Here is a 20,261-nt window from a genome sequence, read left to right on the forward strand (position 1 = left end):
CCCAGAGAAATGAAGTGAATGGTTTCGCTTTCCTTTTAAAGCTTAATGCCAGTTTAAAGGTCAATCAAATGGAGCTAAATCATCCTGAAGTTTATGTGTAAATTAATAGTAAAAATTAGTTGATTTATGACAAAAAATACACAAACCTAAAGGGGCATACTGCTGAAGTAAAGTCAGGCAAAATGATTTTTAGTTTTCTTAGTTTTGATTACAAATTCACGGGGACTTATTTACAAAATGATGAGCTACAGGCTACAAATTAGAATTAGCCCAGGGATCATTCTCCATGAAAGAAAATATTAATTCCCCCAAATCTGAGTTATAATTAGCAACAGAATTATTATTAAAACACCTTTAAGATTAGAATATTCTTTCCTTTATAGTAACTCATCATATATCCTTTTTGCTTGGGAACAAAATATTGTGCAGAAAATAATTCTAAGTTATTGAAACTTATCTTTTTAAAGGCCATTAAAAAGTCATTTTAGATGTTAATCATTTTACCTATTTCCCTGCCATCTCAAACAGTATATTTAGCGAGCATTCCAGAATAACTGAGTTGGAATCATCATTAGAAATACAGAGTCACAGAATTTTACATTTGAAAGTGCCCTTACATACGATCCTATATGATGAAATATACATGGTATGGTCATGAGATCTTTCAGTGGGTAGGTAGAATGAATGCAAACCTACTGCAGGCCTCTAGTCTAAAGGTGGATGCTAAGGGTATTTAATGTAGAAGGAAGTTTTAAAAATGGGCAAAATGCAAAATGCAATAAACATCACTGCCTGGGGCAGAGAAGAAAGGTATGGACTGGGGAAAAAGGGATCTAGGTCCTAATCCCAGTTCCGTCACTGCCATGGGTTAAGTCTCTGACTGGTGCTTGTGGTATCGCTCTTCTTTGTTTAGTTGCTTCCGTTACCTTATTTGTAATGAGGTGAGCACTACGAATGTCCCTTTCAGGTCTGACCTTGATCGTGTGATTCTTCCACTGAGGGTGGGTTACTTTAAGCAGAGTTCAGGATAGGCTGAGTGGTGAGTAGCCTAATTTAACTCAGAAAACCAGACATTCAAATTCACTCTCATTTCAACCGTTTTTTAATTTTCCAAAGTGACCTTTAGTGAGCACTTACTAAGTTCCAGAGCATCTGCAAAGCACATTAAATGTGTTCACTCTAAATTTTTCAACTCCATGAAGTTGGTCCTATTTGATCTTAGCAACTTTTTCACATCATAGGATATTTTTGTCATGTATCTAATAGGAAATTTAAGCAGGCTTGCTAGTGTTACTGTAAGCTGGATGTGAATCCAAGACAGCCATCTGAAAGCATTACCAGAGCATCTCTCTTCACTAGAGAGAGCTCATTGGCCACACATGTCCCTACCCTAACCAATGAGATACCCTCCTGCCCAGAGTTACCAGTATCACTAGGTTGGCAACAAGTCTTGGGAAGTTTACGTCATCCCTATATTTTTGAAGCTACTAAATGTGAAAAATATCATGACCTCAGTGTTCCCTTGCTGAGCCAGATTCATAGCATTACCACCACCTGCTCTCCCAAAGGTTTCCATTTAATACAGGCTTAAAAATAAGGACTCTGAACTCTCTCTTGCTTTCTTTAGAGAAAAGGTGTAAGTCTGGTTGGAGTGTTTAAGAAATTGCAGAGTGATGCAGTGGAAAGAACTTGTCTCAGTGCTGCCACATGACCTTGGGCAAGTCAACCACATGCGGTTTCCATTTCTCCATCTCTAAAACAGTGCTTGGATAAGATAATTTGGTTGGAGGAGAAGGGATCTAAATTGGATCATGTGTCAGTTTATTGATCGTCAAAATCCACAGGAAACCTTTAAAAACTATACCAATTATTGTACTAAATATACAATACTAACTATTGCACTAAATGAACAACACTTGGGAAAATATGTACTGCCTAACGCAATGCTTATAGCAGGTAGTTTAAAACCTTAACTCCTTTTCGAATCTTCCTGTCTTCTTCCCTTCTTTCTTTCCTTTTCCCCATCCAGGCACTGCTCTAGGTGCTAGGGATGCAGTTGTGAATGAAATAGACAAGGCTTCTCCCATCATGGCGCACACATAGCACAGCACACATAGCACACGCTCTGGTGAGGAAAAAGCAGACAATAGCAATTTTGTTGTTGTTAGCGCTGCCAAGTGGATTCCGACTCCTAGTGACCCTGTGTACAGCAGAGTGGAACCCTGCCGGTTCTTTTTGTACCATCCTCTCATCCTCCAGCTCTGTATTAAACAATGCTCTGCTGCTATTCACACGGTTTTTATAGTCGATATTTCAGAAGTGGGTGGCCGGGTCCTTCTTCCTAGTTTGTCTTAGTCTGGAAGCTCCGCTGAAACCTGTCCACTGTGGGTGACCCTGGTGGTATCTGAAACATGAGTGTCATAGCTTTCAGCATCACAACAACATGCAGCTGCCACAGTTGACAATGAATAGACGGCTAGTTGGTTCCCTGGTTGGGAAACGAACCTCGGCCATGGTGACGAGAGCACTGAATCTTAACCACTAGACCACACCAGGGCTGGCACAGTAACAAGTAACTCCATAAACAAAATAATTTAAAGTGATAATAGGGGCCATAAAGAGAATACAATGGGAAAATGGCTTTGAAAGTGGTAGCTGTACATAGTGGCTTTTATATTTTAGAGAGGGTGGTCGGGATGGGTTTCTCTGAAGAGGAAACATTTTGCTGAAGATCTGAATGATGAAATGAAACTAGCATTGTTCTGAGGTACGAATCACTGAGAGAAGACAGCACATGCAAAGTGGCTGAGGAAGGCATGAGCATGGCCTATTCAAAGAACAGAATGAAGGTCGGAGGTGAGAAGCTTGGTGAACATGGAGGAGACGAGCAGAGAGGTAGGCATAAGCCAGGTCATGCAGAGCATGTTAAGGAGTTTGGTTTTTATTCCAAGTGTATTTAAAAGTCATTGAAATGTTTTCAGTAGAGGTATGAGGTATTTCACGTTTTTAAATTACTACTGTAACTGCAATGGACTGTAGGGGCAAGAACAGAAGCAGAAAATTCGAGAAAATAAAATGGGTGATTCAGGATCACTCAAATGCAGGACCCAGAGAACGGGAGTAAGCAGGAGTCTTATTGGAAGAAGTGGAAGTTGAATATGAATCTGGTTTGAATATGTCCAGTAAAAGGCAACCCATGATCTCTTAAGGCAGCCTACTCTATTTTTAGACTTTATCTTTCAGAAACTACATGCTATAATCAATCATGGTATACAATAAGTGCTCAGTAAGTGTTATTTCTCCATGTAGTGTTCATACATCATTTGTAGGTTCATTCCTTGTGGTCGTACACAATGATTCAAAGACCCTAATTAAATCCCATTGAGTGTTTGGAGACTGACTGAACATTCCAATTTCCTTTAATCAGTCTAATTGTGCAAGCTTCATACTCACTTAGTGACAGACAGAACAGCCATTCTGGTCCCCCACAGCCTAATAACTGCAGGTGTACAATTCTTGTTACACTTATGCTAGGGTTGTGCTCTGATTAAAGTGTTATTCTGCTTTGCCTATCTCTATATATATGGTGAAAAGGGGCTGGGTGTTGGCGACTTATGCTGGGTCAGCTCTTTATCAGTCACCAAGTCCTGCTAGTTGCTAGAAAAAGAATATGCCCCTAAAGCTAAACCAAGTATGTTGGAATTAAATGGCTTTAGTCCCAGAGTGACCAGAAGACAGCATGTGCTAGGTAAAAGGGGCATGGTTCCAGCCACATGGAGGCAGACCAGGCTCTGGAAAGCATGGGAGCCAGGCAAGAGGCCCAAAAGGTTGTCCAGGACTCTATAGCTACAATACAGCCATCTTGGAAGACTGGGTGTGCAAGGGATCAGGGTGACAAGTTTTTGGAGCCCGTTAACTAATAGAATTTTCAAATAATCATACTATGTAAACTAGACTTTTTTCTGCTTCTTCTCCTTTGTTCTCTTCCAATTGGCCTTTAAAGTTGGTAAAGTAATTTTGAACAATTCTCTTATCTCAGCTATTTTCCAAGGAACCAAGAATGGGGTATACAACCCATTTGGTCTAGAACATTAAAGGGAAAGCACCTCATCTTGGGGCGTGACATTATGAGGCAAGGAATGAGCCGGAGTCCCCAAGGCCATGGTTGGACTAATAGGGAGAGAATCTGTTGATCCTTTTCCCTGTTCTTTTTCAGGTAAAGGTTCTGCTTTGATTCTTATATCTTATGTTTTATTTTAAACAAGTGAAGACATTTCTTTGTATCCTCACCATCCTGGTACCTCTTCTAAACAGATGCTCTAGTTCAATTGTTTTCAAAAGTATGGTCCCCAGGCCAGGAGCATCAGCAACGTCTAGGAATTGTTAGGAATGCAAATTCTTAGACCCTAGCCAGAACTTGTAAATGTGGCACTCTTGGGGTAGGGCCACCCAGAAATTTCTGTTCAACAAGCTCCTTCAGATGATTCTGATACACATTAAAGTTCAAAAGTCCCTGCTCAAATTGGTCCTAAAATGAAGAACTCAGAAGATCCCACACTTTGCCTGGGTGAGCTAGAGCATGAACTCTTGCCATCTCCTGTGGGCTGGAGGTAGATTTAGGATTAAAAGTCAGATCTCCTGGGTTTCAGGTTACAACTCTTTCCAAGATATCATGCTCTGAACCTCAATACCTGTAAAGAATCACAATACAAAAGATAACTTGTAACATCCTTCTTGTAGTTTTGTAGGTGAAAGTAATCAGAGATGTGCACACAAATCTGGGTAAACATATTTATTGCATATCATTTATGACATAAATTTAGTAATAAACTGCAGCAACTCAAATGATCAACAGTGGGAAAAATGAATAAATAATTTTATGTATATCCAAACATTCTAATACAACACAGCTATCAAAATTCATGTTTTCCAATGATCACATTGATATGAAAAAAATGCATACTATAAAAGTGCAAAAGCAGAATATAAAATTGTGTTTATAATAATCCTGATGTTTTAAACAAATATGACTAGAGATTGTATTAATAGAATGTATTCATATAGAAAAAATAGAAGCGGATGTATCCACATTTTAAAGGTATTGATCACTGAATAACAGTTTAACAGTGACTTTTCCTTCTTGCTTTTCTTTCTTGTTCAGCATTTCTTCAATGAATCAATTTTTTTCAACTTCATTATGAAAAAAACAGCTCAAGGGTGGATATCCTTTCAAGTATACCCATGCTGACTTCTTATTCCAATATTAGCAGTCAACTGCTGGATAAACTCAGGCAACTCAACCTCTCTATGCCCTTGTGTCCTCTATCCTTATCCAGAATATTAATCCATGATTGAAAAGTGATTTACTAGTGTTAAGAACTCTGTCAGTACTAAGATCCACTATTAAATACAATAATCAACTATGAAATTTCTTGTTTCCAGGTATATGTCTTAGCAATACTAAATACCAAAAGAGACGGAAATTGGAACTTTATTTTTCACCAAATAAATCCCAAGTTGCTGTGTTTTTGCACATGTGTTATTCATTTACACAGCAGTGACAGACAACTATTTTAGGGATTAGCAAGTGCTTTCCTCTTATGATCCCTTAATCAAGTACTTTTTTTTCAACATAGCTTGGTGAAAGTCAAGAAAAATGTTTTGTTTTCATAACTTTCAAGAAATATTATGTAAAATCTGTTGTTCATATCAAATAATAAGAATTAGAATAATAGTAATAATAAGCATTGTTATCAGGGGAAATACTGATATCTACAGCTACATCTCATTAATACACTTGTAAACCTCATTAAAGGGAAAGAGAGAAGAGGGAATAAGAGAAAGACAACTGTGAGTGACTGGGAATAAATTCATTCATTCATTCAAAAAACATTTATTGAGTGCCTACTATGAGCCAGGCACTCTGCTAAGCATTTCTGTGAAAGCACATCATGAACTTTATAGTTAGAAGAATTTATAAAACATTATTAGACATTAGTCATTGGAACTCAAATGAAAGTAAAAAAAGATTGGATCAGAAGAGAGCCATAAATCAATGGTTACGAGCACTCAGAAGAGAACTGTACATTTCTACTGAGTTGTTTTGGAATTCAGTGTCAGGGAGATGATGAAGTGGATGGAGGTCTTTCTGAAAGAAGATTAAGCAAGAACTTTGGGGTAGGAAAAGATGTCACATATATGGGAAACATAGTTTTCTTTTGCTAGAGAACGTATCCTCCTTTATAGGGTTATTCTGGGGTTTATCAATCTAGAACAGCCCTCAGTAAATAGCAACTCTTGATTACTACACTTGGAGTAGATCTATTTTGGGAGAAGAGGAATATAGTTTGGCTGCCCTGAGGGCTGCTTCTGCTCATCCACACATTCCCCCAAACCCCAAACCAACCAACCAAACAACCAACCAGATCAAAAATCCAACTAGAGAAATCTTGAAAAATAATGTATTTTTAGAGTACATTGTCTTGATGGGGCCATAGAGGAATTTCCATAGCCCATTAGAAGCTGAAATTATCAGAAATTTCCTTACTCTTACTCTCTTTCTTCCATTTCTCCATTCTTTTTGTGATGTGACTCATCCTCACCACAAGCATGAGTGCAGTGGGCTTCCCCCTCTGGAATAGGAATTTCTCTCCAGGAAACATTCCCGTGGTACTCTGGTGAATAAAAGTATCCATTTTCTTTAGGAAAGGAGCAGAAAGAGAGGTAGAAGAGGGAAATGGGGAGTGAACAAAAGTTCCTCTTGAGATGTGCTAGGCGTGGCCCCATATATTGTGTTACTCATTCAGTCCTCCCATCATGTGGGAGGTGGTAGGGCTGAGACCCCAGCTCACTATCACCTCCTTTCAGAACACTTTTTCTGCATGACATCAATGTGCCTAGTAAATCAGGAGAGGGCAGTGTTAAGGGAGCTAAATGAGGAATGAGAGTTTGGGAGTGGAGAACTTGACAGGAAAATGCTGTGAAGGCAGAAAAGAATTGGAAGACTGATTTTTTTTTTAAGTCGCAGGATATACTGATAGGTGATAATCTGCGATCTTCCAAAGAACAGTGATAAAGAAGGAAGGGTAATACAGGGCACCAGCAAAGGAGCTGAGGATCATAGTTCTGTGGGTTTTTCCAGGAGTTTTGATGCCAAGGAGAGATTGGTTTGGCAGAACAGCAGCAACCAAGGAAGGCGTGTCACCACTGTTTTCAGATAGGAAAGCTGGGTCTCCTCAGCAAGTCCAGGGAAGAATTCAGTCCCTCTGAAGCAGTGCTTCTCAATCTTAGCTGTGTGGGGGACTGGAATTGGCCACCCCGAGATATGTCTCTTTGGCATGAGGATTATTTGGGGTTGGTTACTTTTAATAAACTGCAGACAGGAAAGCAACTCTGAAAAGTAGAGTTTACTTACCCTTTGTTAAAAGGCATTTACATTGTAAAGGAAGTCTCCACCTGCAAAGGTGTCTTCCTCTCTGTACCAGGAAGGAGGGATGACCTTATCTCTAGAAACTCTTAATCAATGCCAAAGGAAAGAACTTAAATCTGCATAATAATCTTACTCTTGTTTAGTGTACTTGTCTGGTAACCTCCTGTAACTGACTCCCCCCACCCCCAACATCCTCCTTTGTCTTTAGCTGAAGAAGATATTTAAGGTGGTGGCTTCAGCCATTTTGGCGAGTTGCTCAGCTTGCCTGGGCCTCTCCCATGTATACATGTTCTAAAGCTTTGTTTAATTTTCTCCTGTTATTCTGTCTCATGTGAATTTAATTCGTTCTCCAGCCAGAAGAACCCACAGTGGGTAGAGGAAATGTCTTCCTGCCCTACAGCTGTGAGTTAGAATCATTTGGAGAGATTTAAAAAATGCAAATGCCCACCTACCCAGCTCCTCTTGTCATGGGTCAGGGGAGAAGCCTGGCCCTCTGCTGTTTCTAAAGCTCCCCAGGTGAATCTAACGTGCAGTCAAGGTTGAGAATCCTGCTCTAAAGAGGCTGAAAAATCAAAAGAAAGAGTAAATAATAATGAAAAAAGCCAAATGTTTATGAGAAAATAACCAGTCATTTTCTTATATTCATCAGAAATTTTGTATATACCAAAAACACCTACATAAATAAAAATACTTGTTTTCATTTTTGTTTCAGTAGTATTCCTGATGGTAAAAATTGTTTAAAAGACGATGTGACAAAATAACAGATGTCTCTGGGTAATTGTATATAGGTGAAGTTTTTTTCTGTTCCTTTATATTTTTTGGTTCTTCCAAGGCAGATTTAGAATGTCCTAATTTTATAATCAGGAGATATAAATAAGACACAAAACAAAATCTGCATATTGAGTGATTTAATCTACATTATATAGAAATATACACCTATAAATACATGATAATTTGAGAGAAGTTCATATAAGAAATTATCCTGTAGAAAAATTTCACCGTTGACTTTAAATATTATTTGCCTTTAATAAAAAAATTGATTCACATGGTCACCAAATACTGGTGATTGCTGAGTGTTTTGTATTCACCTTTTCACTTACTACAGCTCCCAGAGGTCAGTACTTTTGTTAGCCCCATCTTACAAGTGAGGAAATAAAGGCATAGATGGGCTAACTAACTCGCCCAAGATCAAGAGACTACAAAATAGCAGAGGTAAGATTTGATCTCAGTCTCGCTCCGTGGTCTAGACAGTATGCTATCCTACCTGGTGTTGGTGTGCCCACTTGATTTTCGGAAGCCTTCAGAGCCCACATTGATCTGGAAGGTGAATTCTCATTTCATCAGGAAGTCTTGTCAACTTCTTTTAATGGTCAAGCAGGTACCTAGGATGTGCTTTTTACCAGGTATACCACAAAACTCTTTATCTGAAACAATCATAAAAAGAACCTCAAATCTACAATAGTTAATGAATCTTAAACCAATCACACATTGGATTTCAATGTAGAGAGTTAAGGGTTATTTTCCACTTAAATAGCAACAATCTCAGGAGGTGGTGGTTATCAGTCCTCATTAGCCCTCACGTTAATTTAAAAGCCATTAGTGACAGAGATCAATTTTATAGGTGCTAATGGACCCTGCAGGAAGTCTTTGAAGTTCCTCCACTAGTTTAGGACGTCTTTGAAGTTTTGTTTTTGCTAAAGTGCCAGGTCAAAGACCTGGGAAAAATGCACATTAGAGAAATAAATGCAGGTACCAAACCTTTGCACTGTATGAGTGATTGTAAAACTGTAATTCAGTGACTGTGACCAAAACAAACCTGAGCACTACTTGACAGTAACAGACTCCCCAAATTGCTCAAAAGTTTTTCTCAGGAAGTGCTTACGAAGATTTTCTATGTTACCACTCTGTTCTCGTAATATTAGGAAGAGAGGAGAAAACGGCCTCCAGATTTATAGTCCTGTCGTGATTTCACAACTCATTTGATCCACATGAAAAGGTCATGAGTAAATGTGAAGCTCAGAGAAGTAAAGTAACTTGCCCAAGATCTCTCTGCCAATGCATAGAGAAATTGCAACTCATTCAGACCGTAGTGCAGGATATCTTTCACTATGCCATAGCTGTCTCTGTTCTTGAGTTGGAGAATTGAGTTAGAACAAGTAGGACAAAGAGACACGAGTCTTGACATGGATGATAAAAGAAGGAAGAGAAGAATTAAAAAAGAAAAAGCACACTGGTCCTAAGAGTTTACATTCTAGTTAAACTCCACGTTGACTATTATCCAATCAAAAGCCAGGCACAATGAGAACAGAGGAAAGTCACAAGCAAAAGCCTACAATTTAACCCAGGAATTAGTCCAAGTTTGTTTCCCATCCATCCACTTCCTCCCTCTACAGTCATAGCTCTGTATGGTCTTCACATCCTTTAGAAGGTGTTGAATTTGGGAGATGACAGAAGAAGGCAGAGTCCCAGCGAGGCTGGTATGCTAAGCAAGTTGCAAAGAAAGTAAATCAGGCAGAAGGACTCTGACAGGGACTCAAGTTATGGTGGTGACGGTGTCAAGGATGAGAAAGAAAGTGAGTTATTAACACAAAGGCACCACGTCAGGGTCAGGCTGGCAACGCATATCCCTTGAGGTGGTACTCTGGGGTATTGAACTAAATCAAAATCACCCACATGGCTAGGATCGTGCCTGATGCCAGAGGTCTGAGCAGGGCCGAGTCTGTGCATCACAGGTAGGGTGGGTCTTGCAGAAGCTGGTGACAGGAGGGGCAAGCGTGTGTGTGCAATACCATGCAGGCAGCCTTCACCTTGTGGGGAGATCTTCCTTCCTACAAATGTCCTAGTCTTTGAAACAACAAAGAATTCTTCATTAAATGGAAAAGTGGGATTCTTTTCTAAAATCTTTCTTGTCAGGATTCCAAATGTAATCTTACATTTCAATTTAGCATTATTAAAATTAAAAAGTGAAACTGCCTGAGGGAAAGAAGTAGGAGAACTGATATCTACTGAGCTCTTTCTAGCTGGGGTTGGTGACCAGCCGTCCCACATTTCTGTAGATGGTGGAGCAGGGCCATGTGGGCTTGGACACTATTGTCAGAAACAGAGTGTAGGTATAGAAATATTTTTTAAATATCAAGGTTATCTGGGTATTGCCAGGTTTCTAAGGATTGAAAGATACTGTTTCTCAAGTTAAAGGAGTTCGCTCTTTAGTAGGAGAATGGGCATTCTTCATAAAAAAGGAAACCAAAGAAGTGGGGAGATAGAAGAGGTGGCCAGCTCAACAGTAACTGACCTGCCTAAAGATCTACACTGGCATGTGGGTGTTATGGTAGTAGAGATTGTTTTAAAATTCCGTCCCAGCAGAATGATCACTGATAGAAAGTCCTCTAGAGAAAAATCGAGTGGGCTGGATGGCTAATGACACCCTGCAATGGTGTAGTATTGACTTTACCAATGGGAAGGAGAGAAATGACTTGGTTTCTTTGTAACTCTGTCTGAAACCAGAAGAATGGAATAGATGACCCCTCGCAGCCGCTTCCACTTCCCTGATTTTAAATGAAAAATCCCTCCTCTTTTATCCTCCAGAACATTGGAAAACTTTCAAAAGGCAAGTAACGCTAGCATACTCTGTGTCTTTTGGGAACTGTGGATGAAAGGGACACATAAATTTCGGTTATGATTACTTACGTGCAGTAATTTTAGTTGGATTTCCTGGACACGCCTTCTCCTTTGTAATGTTTTTCTGGGAGTATGTGTATATGTGAGAGTGTGTGTGTCTAAGTGGCTTTGACCCGAGGGCTGTCTTTGATTTACAGGCAGCTCTGTAAGTTATGCTGGGTGGTTTCTGAGCCTGTTTGTTCTGGCATCCCAATAAAGTCTTGCTTCCCATGGCAACTCCAGCCTACGAAGCAAGGCCTAAGGGAAAACACAGTTTTTGTTGCCAGAATGAGGCAATAGCACTTTTGGGGTGCTATTTTGCTGGGTGGTATATTATTTCTGAAGGAACCTCACTCATAGAAAACTAAAAACTGTCAGGGTCTGAATACCATCACAGGAAGCAGCAATCTCGGTTTTCCTAAAACAAGTTGAGGGTTCTCATGAGACTTTATTTAGTTTTCAAGTTTATCAATTTGCCATCTGCACAGTGGCAAGCTTGTGTGGCATGGCCCCGATGAATAGGCCCAACATATGCACATCGCCTTCTAGATATCCTTCTCTTTTAGATTCTAGAGTCCAAAGTCTAACTTCAAGGTTGGTTCTCATGTGTCCTTGATGCCCTCGCCTGCTTGTGTTCAGAAGGAACTTGTGTTTCTCAACCTTGGTTGCACATCAGAATCCTTTGGGGAGCTTTAAAAAAATATCAATGCCCAGACCCCACCACCAGAGATCCTGATATACTGATGTTGTAGGGATAGGGCTTGGGCATCGATAGCTTTCAAAGGTCCCCAGGGGATTTTAATGTGTGGCCAATGTGCAGCACCACTGATCTGGTTCAATCCCTTTGAGACCCTGACAGGGGAAGTAACCTCCTCAAGGTCATTAAGCAAATAGGTTGTCTTTCGACCACACATGTTGATTCGTGGTTGATTAAAGTGCCGATGCATAGTTAATTGTGCTCTGTTATTATCTAGATAATTTTCAGGCTATTCACATAGTAAATCAGGTAATCTATGGCAGTTGGGTCTCGAAGTACAGGGTGCTGACTTCCATTGCTCTCTGCACCAAATCAGAATGTACAAATTTGCCACAGGAGTGTGGCTACAACTAGGGGAGGAGGAAAAATTGTGGAGAAGTAAAGTATATTGCCACGCCCTTCTACCTAAAGGACATGTCCTGACAACAAGTGTCTTCTATACTGGGAAGGTGACTATTCCAGTGGTGAAGAGCACTCCTGGGTGTTTTAATCAATTTATCTTTAACATGGCCTCGTGACGAGAATTCTGTAGTGGGCTCTGTATACTCTGTACTCCTGCCCTCGCTTCTTGATGGTTCATGTAGGTGTGTATGTGTCACGAAGTAGGAGACTGTGGCAATTTTCTAAGCAAACTAGTTTATGCCAAGGCTGACCTTACGCCCAAGAGCTCTCAGCTTATTGATGTGTTTGTGTTTGAAGCTAGAAACCAGGACACATTTTATTTTTTTGTTGTTGCTTTTACGTGATGTTCACTAGGAAATAGATTCATTTTTCTTCTACCTTTTCAATATATTTGAATGGTTTTATATTAAAAAATATCTTTCAACATCACAAAACTATAACTCAATGTCTAGGTGTAAGTTTTTGTATGCTTTCTTTTGATTTTTTCTTTATTAAAAAATCAAAAAAACCATTTAGCTAAAATCATTATTAATGTAACATGAATTAATTGAGTTTAAATTAAGGGTTTGTAAGGTTGAAGTTAAGAGTCTGTAAGGTTATTGCTAGACCTCATAAGAATATGGCTTTCTGAACCTATCATTGTATTCATATGAGCAGTACCTAATATGGTTGCCCAGGGACTCTTTGTCCTTAAGCGAAAAAGATTTGGAGCACAGCAAGGGGGAAGCAGAAGTCTCCGAAGAGAAGATTCACATTAACACGTGGCTCCTGGTTGTCTCCATCCATGCTTTTTCTCTGCTCCCAACAAACACACAACTTCACCAACAAAGGAGGGAACTCTCTGGAACTTCTACTGTTGTCTCCCTTGTCTCTGCATCTCTTTACCCCCATCTTTTGCCTTTTCTGTCCAGATAATCTAGGTATTTCCATATACAAAACTATAAGCATTTAGAGAGTTATGTCAGATTCCTATCTCGCTAGAACTAGAAAGGCTCTTAGAGAAATGTAGTATAAAATCTCCCCTCTTTCTCTACCTTATCATCTGCTCCCATTTCATAGATGAAGTCACTGATGCTCATTGAAGTTAAATGACTTGCCCACAGTCATATAGCAAAATTAAACTGTAAAGCTAGGAGGAAAAACCAGGAGTCACAAATCAAACTCTAGGATTTCCATTTATGCCACTCTAAAAATGAAATAAAATGTAATATAACATTAATCAAATATTAAGGCAATAGTTCCAATATGCTCGTTGGGATCATCTTATGGGCAAACACATGTATCCTAATCCTGTGCACATAAAGACACTTGTTTATCTCTTGCTTACTTACAGTACTAGAGGCAACAAAAGCCTTGATAATCATCACTGATTGAGAGCATAATGGAGAGAGTAGTAAAGCTTGAAGGCACATTCAACATCACTAATCCAACACTCCCGTTAACGGGGACATGTAGACATAGAGAAGGCAAGTAACTTCTCGAGATCACTCACATGGTAAGGAAGATTGGCATAGTACTATGAGGAATTAATCCTGCTTTATTTTAGGCTTAATATTTTCAGAATTCCATGATAAATGCAGTTAATATCGTGAATTCCAAGGATAACTTCTAACAAAAGTTGAAGTAATGTGACTCAAGTTTTCTTAGTAATAGCAGACAAGTCTCTTGTCTCTTCTTGTCAATTCTACCAACTGTCAGATGGGGCCTTAGAACAGAGAACCTTTAAGGTTCTATTTTTTTCTGAGAACCTTCTTCTCTATGACACTAGTAGCTTGAAGACCAAGGAGTTGACTGTGATTACTGAACAGAAGAAGGGAGAAATCCTTATTAAGCCATGTCCACCTCAGAGGCATTTTTTTTACCAGATTGAAAGGGGCTATGAAGAAAGCAATTGGAAAACAGAGATTTAATCCCTCAGGTCCATGGAAATGTGTGAACTCTGCCCCTTTGCTCCTTTAAGATAGAAGAGCTATGAGTCTCAAAAGCACAGGAAAGCGAAATAAAGAACAAGAGAAGGCAATGAGGTTAAAAATTCATATACATCTACACATATTAATTTTATGGTGAATATTTTGTTTCCTTAAAAGGAAAGAATCCTAGGAGAGGCCTCTGAGTAAATAGCCTCTTTGGAGGAAAAAGGCTACATGAATGCACAAAATTTCCAGATGATAAATAACCCAGAGACTGTGCTCACAAGCTCACTTTACCAAGGGTAATGAGGAAATACTTCCTAATTTTCATCCTAGGAGTGACTTGGATCCAGAGCTCTTGCGAAACGAAGGTAGGTATAACCTAGTCTGGGTGACTGGTTCTTTGTGGGGTTTTAAATGGCTCCAGGGGAGAAAGAGCAGATGGCAGCAGCCCCACCCCTACTGCCCAAGCTCGCTCAGAGCTTACACTTCCCAGTGAATTCTCTAGAAGGAAGGCCCCCCCCACCCTGCCCCGATGATCTGCAGAGCAACTTTGAGGTCAAAATATCCCTACCATGCTGCTGCCTACTTGTTCTCGCACAGATGAAAGTGCACTTAGAACACTGAAAACACGTCAGATACCTGTGCCTCAGGTCCTCATCCTTAGGACCAGTCATCCTATCAATTCGAGAAATTGCATTTTTGTCTCCTGAATACTGGGGATAGGAAAAATAACTTTTTTTTCTTTCCTCTGAAGGTCTGAAAGAGCTTTGACTCAGAAAGCCAAATTTGTCTCCCAATTGTAGACAGGAGGGTGAGTGTAGGTGTTTTCTTTACATTAAGATGACAAGTGGTGCATACCTTTCTGAGGCGAGGTCTGGGTGTACTGGGGTGTGTCCCAGAGGAAGTCAATGTTCAGAGCTTTATTTTTTGTGTGTGAGCTATTCAGTTTAATTATACCCATGCTGCTAGCTCCCTTTTATTATTACTCTTATTCATTTTAATATCCACTTCCCTTGGCTAAGCATAGAGAAGAGATTCGTTTATTATTTGAACAGCTTCACATTTACGATGCCCTCTTAGTTTGCAAAGCTGGAGACTCCACTGTAAACGTGCTGTAATAATACTCAGAAAAGATGAGCTCTGATCCAGCTTCTAGCTCGGGGCAGAGGAGTTTCAGAATGGCTTAGAATTTAAACACACTTCACTGACATGAGGGTTGTGGAGAATAAAACAGCACAGGAGGGGGGGAAATGGGGACAAGGAGCAAGATCAGGGGAACGAAACTGACAGTGCATATGTCTCTGTTCAGTTTTAAATTGGGAAGGAGAATAACAGATTATACACTGACATCTTGAGAACAGCAGCTGTCAAAACTGTCAGTCAGCGGGAGATTGATTCCTTTCAATTACTTGTTGAACCAAGAAGTTGAGATAGAAAAGATCTATGAGGCCATCCAGTTCCCTTTAAGTTCCCCTGTATTAGCAAATTTACTTGCTAAAATCAGCATCTGAGGGCAAAGTACAAGTTTATTATTATTTTGTGTTGACATAATAGAAAAGATGAGGAAGAACAACATCTATTCATTCATTCTATCATTTCATTTATTTATTCAACAGTCTTCCCTCCCACCCCACCTCCAGCACTTGCTCTGTGCCAAGCCAGGTGCTAAATTCCGATGATACGCAGATGTGCTAATTCTAAATGGGGGTCATTCAAAATGGTAAGATTCAATCTCTGTTTTCAAGGAGCTCATCATCTTCTCGTCTTCTCTAGGAGTCAGCTATGAGAGCCAACCATGCAAATGCACCTTGATGGCTGCACTCACTCGAAAGTTGTGTGCCAGGTACTGAGAATGGGGTGATCACACCTCTTTACAGTATTCAGAAAAGCCGCCCCTCTCCAAAGTTAAAGCTGCTAAACTGGATCTTGGAGGACGAGGAGGAACAAGCTTTCTGTTCCCTTCTCAGGCAGGGGCAGAGCCTTCTCAACACCGTCAAGCCAAAAGGTACAGAGTAAGCAAATCTTACTTTCTCATCCTCTCAGAATGAGGCATCTTGACAAAATAACCCAACTTCATCATAATCATCTGATAACATTTAGGAAATACATATTCCAGGGCTCCAATCTTTTGGGTTCTGTTTCAGTAGATCCAGAGGGGATTTCAAGAATCTGTATTTTATGTAGTTCAAGAAGTAATTCTGATGGGCGGCCACACTTGGGAAACACTATCAGGCAACTGTTCTCACAGTGTGGTCCCTGGACCAGCAACATCACCATTACCCAGGAACCTGTTAGAAATGAAAATTCTTGGGCACCGTCCCAGACCCATTGAGTCAGAAATTCTGGGGGTGAGGTCCAATAGCCTGTAGTTTAACAAGCACCCCAGATGATTCTGATGCAGGTTAAAGATTTAGAACCACTGCTCTGAGGCAACCAACCAGCTCATCAGAAGGCACTTCCACATGGTAACTGAAGAGAGTTTACTGAACGAACTGTTTGTATGGATGTGGGCAGCTTTAGGAGGACTGAGAAGGGATGAAACAGCCCAGGATTAGCAATATTTGAAGTAGTTACCATCCATGCCCAAAGGGGCACAGGGAAGGAATAATGATATAGTTATCTGGCAAGATTTGGAGTATGGAAGAGGGTTCACATGACAGGACTTGCCACTGTCTGGCCTTAAATATGAGGGGAGGCAGTGGTAGGGGTGGAATAAATACACAATGTATTCTCTTCTCGCACACTACAAACTCTTACCTGTGTCTTCCACTTTGCAAATCCAATCCGAAGTTGAAAGGCAACTGTGCCCAGGTCATCAAGTCTGGGAGGTCAATTTCCCAGGGCACAGAAGAGGGCATAGAACTGCAGAGAATAAATTGGGCATAGGAACAGAAAGCAAAATGTAACCAGGATATAACCCAACCTCCCAGATTCTCCTCTCCTCCAACTCAACCACCAGCATTAACTTTTCAACACTTTAAGTCACTTCTACTGTGTCTGTTTCCTGAATTTGCTTAATTTAAGCAAAGCTTGGTGACAATAAACTCACAATTACTAGAGAAGAATCAAACATCTTCCTTTCTGTTCCTTGTGTCCATCATTCCATGTTCTTTTCCTAGGTGGAAGACTTTCCATTCTTCAGCTATTTGAAGATTCTGATCTTGTTCCAACAATATCATTTATTCATTAGACTAAATATCTCCTATTTTTTTTATTGTTCCTCCTCTGGCAAGGTTTGGAGCATCTTCAAGTCTTGTTACTAAGTTCACAGTTCAATTTGCCATGTTCCTCTAGTTACGCTTAGACTAGAACACTGTTCTTCTTTATATCTCCCACAGGAATCTGCATAGACTAATCTGATTCAGTAACATTCATCCATTACCTCCTACGTGTCAGGCTATGTACTTAAACAAATGAAGAAATTTCAAAGATCTTGACTTTTGGCACCTCACTGCAAGACTTGTATACATGGAATGTTTCTGAATTATATCTTGCTTCTGAGGAATTATAAAAACTTTGATTTAAATTATTTCATTTCAGCATTGCACAGTGGCAGTATCGTAGACAATGAGGTGTATCTGAGGTGTGATTATTGCTAATTGAATATTTCATTGATCTTTCTAACATTCTAGAAAGGTAGAAACCGGTAACTAATATGCCATATTTACCTGACAGCTGCAAGGTCCAACTAGGTACTAGCATGCCAAGGTCGTTATGTGAATGGAAGAATAGCCCTGAGTTCTACATCTGCTGATTCTGTTTTGGTCAACTGTGGTTCCAAAACTTGAGTTGCAGAAAGAAAGAATAAGTATATCTTATTTGGGAGAAGAGAGATATTACACTGTACTCCCTCACATCTTGATTCCTATAGTTTTGGGAAGCTTGTGCTTTGATTTCTCTGCCACTAAAATAGAGAAGATTAACATCTACTTTTTTCACAGAACTTGAAAATTAACTAATATGTGTTTTGAGGAGCCCAAAATATCCTTAAAATTATGTGAAAAGATACAATTCATCATGTCAATAACATGATGGATTCAGAGTCTTAGGGCTGGGAGGCTTTTAGAGAAGTTTTGATCCACTTGTCCTCAAATTTTAGCATGTATCAGAATCACCTGAAAGTGTTCAAAAACTAGATTTTAGGCCCCACTCCCAGCATTTCTGACTCAGTAGGTAAAGGGCGAGTCCTGAGATTTCGCATTTCTAACACATTCCCAGACGATGCTGATGCTGTTGGCCTGAGAACCATCCTTTGAGAACCACTGATCTAATCCATCTCTTTACCTTAAAGAAGAGATCATGGAAGCTTAGAGTAACAAGGAGGCTTGCCTAAGGAGGCAGGGCCATGACCAAAAGCTGAGTCTTCCGTTTCTCATTTCAAGGCCTTCTCCATTGTAAACTGCTTCGCTCTTCTGAATGCCACTTTGTTCAGGTTATTCACATCAGTTTTATGTCACTGGTAGTACCCAAGGCACTGCCTTCCCCCCGAAGTTACCCCAAATAAACATACCATCTATTAAAGACTTTTTCTGTACAAAAAAGCCTTCAAGATAATTCCTTTCTCTGCCTTTAACCAGATCTCAGCCAACAAGCCCCTCCTACAGAGAAAGACTGGAACAAATACTCTTGCCTTTTCCAGCTTTAATAGAGGACTACTGTGACTTAGTTTACTCCTGTCCAATGACAGATGTCTGGAAACTGATTGGAAACTTTGAGAAATTCATTTCATCTCTCATGTTTCTGTTCTCTCCATCTGTAAAACGGGGTCAGCTGTATTGTACCTCATGTGCAAATCTGTGTGCTGTGAGGTTTAGCGGGTAAGTGACTGCAAAACATGTTGCAGATGGATGTGTTAGGGAGGAATGCTTAATATCAAAGCGAGATGTCATTTTCTTTCACTCTGCATCTGTAGTTTGTAAAACAAATGCTTCTAAATTCACAGTATTTTTCTCACATGTACTATTTTTTCCAGAGTGATATTTTCCCAAAGACTCATGCTGACTTAAGCTTCTGGAACCTTGTGGGTGGATCTGCTAAATTAAAGACTTGTATTTAAATTTTCTGCATAACACTGGTGGGCTGAATGCACCACAGTGACTGAGGAAAGTAGAAAAGATTTCTAGTCCTCAGGGGCATGAGTAGAACTCCATGGGTCAGGGGGCTGTGAATCCAACCAAATGTGAAGCCATATTTTTACCAAAATGGATAAACAGAAGCATCACCAGTATCCTGGAAAAACCTCAAACATAGTAAAATATAAGGCTGTCTAGCTAGATTATAGAGGGATAAATAAATAGAAAGAGTGATTGATTGATAGACAAAAAGATAAACAGAATAGGTGATAGACAGATAGACGGATAGATAGATAGAAAGATGTCAATGTCAATATAGATATAGATATCAAGACCACAGTAGCTTTTTATAAAGAATTATGGCAAAAAGTGTACTGGATTTATGTTGTGATGATCTCTTTTCAGTCTGGCTATACTATCTTCTATGCAATATTAAACATGAATCTGAGCTTCAGTTTATTTATCTTTAAAATGGGTTAATAACATCTTTCTCGCCTACTGATAAGACTTGTAAAGATCAAATGAGATAATGAAAATAAAAGCTTTTTGTGAAGTATGATCCCTGTGTAAGGTATTCTTGTTAACAATATTCTGTGTTCTTTAATCTACCTCCATTTTCTATATAGAGAGAACCTTGATAGTTTTACATTTTGAATATCCTATGGCCACATGCTTTAACTGTCTTTAAAGTAACAAAGGTGACTGAAACTGAGGAGCGAACTAAACTCCAATATGGATATGTGTGTGTGCATGTTTTTGTGTGTGTACATACGTGTGCTTTACATGTTTGTGTATGTGTATATATATGTATATGTAGGTTGTGGTTCAAAAGTAATTTCTAGCCATAGAAATATTTGTGGAGATCTTATCTAAGGAAACGAGAGGAAAGAACAGCCAGTTACGGAGTGAAATAGATCTGGTAGGTACATTCAGAGAGATGGCCTCTTCCTATAACAGAGATCTGAGCTATTCATATTTAGACACTTTGTTCTTTTTCTATAATTCAGGATAACAGGTTTAAAGAAATTAAC

General features: G+C 39.6%; 1 long non-coding RNA gene and 1 pseudogene across 1 annotated transcript; both read left to right on the forward strand.

Moving 5' to 3' along the window:
• The first annotated feature begins 2,596 nt into the window (after positions 1 to 2,596).
• LOC139077116 (uncharacterized) lies at positions 2,597 to 19,789 on the forward strand. Its single transcript, XR_011529413.1, has 4 exons — positions 2,597 to 2,895; positions 14,333 to 14,526; positions 15,932 to 16,163; positions 18,736 to 19,789. It is a non-coding gene; the product is annotated as an uncharacterized lncRNA (long non-coding RNA).
• Positions 17,697 to 17,803, forward strand: LOC139077155 (U4 spliceosomal RNA; annotated as a pseudogene).
• Positions 19,790 to 20,261: the final 472 nt, after the last annotated feature.

The sequence above is a fragment of the Equus przewalskii genome, chromosome 18, assembly GCF_037783145.1.
Source record: "Equus przewalskii isolate Varuska chromosome 18, EquPr2, whole genome shotgun sequence".
Classification (NCBI taxonomy): Eukaryota; Metazoa; Chordata; class Mammalia; order Perissodactyla; family Equidae; genus Equus; species Equus przewalskii.